This window comes from Montipora capricornis, chromosome 9, assembly GCF_036669925.1.
Source record: "Montipora capricornis isolate CH-2021 chromosome 9, ASM3666992v2, whole genome shotgun sequence".
Classification (NCBI taxonomy): Eukaryota; Metazoa; Cnidaria; class Anthozoa; order Scleractinia; family Acroporidae; genus Montipora; species Montipora capricornis.
This window is the reverse complement of record NC_090891.1, coordinates 20,016,319-20,019,551: the sequence shown is the minus strand read 5'-3', so window position 1 is coordinate 20,019,551 and position 3,233 is coordinate 20,016,319. Positions and strand designations below refer to the sequence as shown.

At 38.8% G+C, this 3,233-nt stretch overlaps 1 protein-coding gene across 2 annotated transcripts in view; it reads right to left on the bottom strand.

Moving 5' to 3' along the window:
- Positions 1–2,831: 2,831 nt before the first annotated feature.
- LOC138015701 (2'-5'-oligoadenylate synthase 1-like) overlaps positions 2,832–3,233 on the bottom strand; it is a 33,472-nt gene continuing 33,070 nt past the window's right edge. Inside the window, exon 5 of one of the 2 annotated variants that reach the window (XM_068862813.1) lies at positions 2,832–3,233. This exon is cut by the window's right edge and continues 706 nt beyond it. The gene's annotated coding sequence lies outside the window, so the exon portion shown is untranslated. The other variant, XM_068862812.1, reaches the window with a different exon arrangement.

Here is a 3,233-nt window from a genome sequence, read left to right as displayed (position 1 = left end):
ATCAGCTTATAAACCATAGAAACTTGTGGTCTATTGCTTAAATAAACCATAGAAACTTGTGGTCTATTGCTTAAATCACACAGCCCGTCAAACATTGACCCTTCGCTGGGATTTTTTCAAAATTTAATTCTGAGAAAGCAAACTGATAATTCTCAAGAGTCCCACACAATAAAATGAACACAGCTGAGCCCGTTTACAAGTATCGTCAAATGCTATTTTCGGCTTCTGCCATCACATTGCGTCACCTCAACATTGACGTGCATTTAAAATGTGTCGATCAAAACAAACTAAATGCGCGTTCACCGCGCAAATCACCGAACACAACATCAACTTTCATAGCGCGCTTTTCAATTGAGTATGGTAAAACCTAAATTGCGCGTGGTCGTATGATTTTTAATTCAAAATATATTTAACAAAATTACGTAAAAAGTCAGTCCATAGAATTAGTGTGTCGTCACCCAAACGTTCAAATTAAGAAACTGTCTATTAACAGTCAGACGTTTTGACAATAACCCTTTCATCAGAATTAATGTTGGTTTAGGATTAACCGACGGCTCCCGACCGATCAGAATTGAGTACTGTAATCTTGTTGAATGCGCTAGAAGATAGTAAGACGTTGCCATCGCTGAGTTTGAAGTTATCTGGTGACGCCAATCTTGTTTATGAAGTCACCACACGGTCTGAAAGTCTGTTCCACGGACCTGCAAACCACAGATTTTCTTGGTTGGATCCGTCGAGGCAATACGAACCATGGCGTTCAAGAGTCCATCTGGTGAGTAACCTGACTTTGTTTTAGTCGTAGATGTTTGAGTTCCTAAGCATAAAACGCATCCGATTACCGCGAAAATGTTCAGGAAATGAAGATTTCCGTTTATCGCGCTTCCTTTGGAATACTAAAGAATACACAAATTTTTCTGGCGTGGGGAAGTGGTGAACTGGGGCTTTTTCTTCTTAAAGGCGGTTTTTTTTCGGGTTCATAGTAGAACGGCTTATTCCCGCTTTGTGGGAATACATTTTCAAAAATGTATGAGACTTTAGAGTTGACAGTGCATAACTATTTATGCGAGGAGGAGTTTGCAAAGTACTTCGGGATGGCTCGCACTGCGCCGAGCTGTTGATTCAGGAAGTCAATAATACAAATGGCAAAATTCCTATGGCACCTTCTTGGTAGGCCTGGAATTTACCTTTAAATTAAAAAGAGTTTTACTATTTGTGGTATTTGTGGACGATGGCAGAACAGAAGGGTAAGAAAGTCTGATATTTGATCTCGTACTCGTAAAGAGTCCTCTAACTGATAGGATATCATGGGAATCTAGCCGTTAACGGAATGGCCGAATTAGCGGGGTTCTCTTTCAAGTGAGATGAGCAAAACTAAATATTACAAACAAGACCAAATGGCTACGCATACCATGCATCTTCTTCAAAGCAAAGGTCTCGAACTCAATTAAAAAGAACTTCGTTATTGTTTGTGAATTTATGAAGGAATATACAGGTTGGAATTTAACGGTGTGGCGATTGGCCGCATTCACGGAGTGGCCGCACGAAAGGGATTTTCTTGTGAGAAAATGTATGATAGTTTCGCCTCGAAGAGAAAAAGTGCCGTAATAACGAAGTGGCCTTAAGGCGGGGTTCCACTATACAGTGTACCGCTTCCTTTGGACATCTTTATAGCTTGATATGTAGTCTTTTTTTCGTATTTGTCAGCGAACAAATCAGAGACGTTCAGAGATGAAGGAAATGGCGTGGAAACATTTCTAGTTTGGCCTAGAGTTGTTTAATTAATTTGCGATTGGCAAGTCTGATGATAAACGCGAAATATCTCTCCGTTTAATCTACGCTTAAAACAGCGAGTTAACTTAAATTCAAAAAGAAAAGAAAAAGAAAAATATCGAGTAATAGTAGGTAAGAACCTGAGCAAAATAAATGAAAAGGAAGAAGAATGAAAAAAAACGGTACCAGATGTAGTATGGTATTTATCGATTATTGTGTTTTGAACAATAATAAGCTAAGTATTTAAAGAGACATATTGTCGGCTCTGCACGCATAACGCACCTGCGTGTGAAAACCAATCAGAGAGTATGGATGCACGCTTGCCTGACAATCGCATAGGTACATATTCTTTTGCTATGGAGAGGCCCTATTAGGGGCTATCGGGATACGGGATATTTAGGTAAAAATTTATAGTGACACGGGATATTTGGGGGAAAATTGACCGGATAGAAGAGATTCCGGGATACCGAGCATCAAATTTTTTAAAACAATAAAATAGATTCGTTGGTCAATGTAGAGGAAGAAACAAGAGATAACGATATAAATCAATCCTCTCCAGAGAATGTATTCGAGAAAAACCCTCCCCCTCCCGCCCTCTCAGGGACCCAATATATGACGTCACCAAAAGTAACTTCCGTCGGCTTCCATTGATACCAGCCTCGTAGCTAAAGGAACTACCGACGTTAAAGAAAGTGACTTTACCTTTAACTTACAGTTTAGGGATAAAAACCACAAGAATTATCGGGATACAGGACATTTAAGTCAAAAATGAATGAGATAACGCGCTTGGGACTGAGAGCTTTGCTATTGAAAATACACTCCAGAACAAGTGTGTTCATTAAATACTTCAAAACAATGCAGAGCAAAGTGAATTGTTTATGACTAGTGGTGGGCTTATAGAAGTTTTTCAAATCGATACAATGCGGGAACGATATTTATCGATAATTTGTTTTTTTTGATAAACGATATCGATATCAATCCTTTGACGTCATCATTCCAGATTTTTCTCTGATGTTATCAATTAAGCTGAAAGCCTTTTAATAGTCTATAAAAAACACAACCATAGCAAAAGTGTTTCATTTTTAATTTCTTCTCTAGGTACCGAAAAAAACTCAAACTCTCAGAACTATTGTGCATGCCAGGTATTTATGTCATCTCTAAGATGGAAGTTACAATGCTCCGATTGTTCCTTCGAGGGCAGTACAACACCACTAACAAGAAAACTATTGCCGGTTTTCACTGTCACACTATCATCAAAACCATTCAACAAATAAAGTCAAGAATCAAAGAGACAAAAGAAGATGAATAATTCAACAATCTCAGAAAGGTTCAGATCTGTGCGATGTTTCGCGCAGGAGATATTCGAAAAAATGTTTTGCTCAAATTTATAAGGCTTTGTATGGAGACGCCATGTTTGTGTCCCTCTCTCAGGGACACAAATATGCCGGCCGAAAGCTGACAAA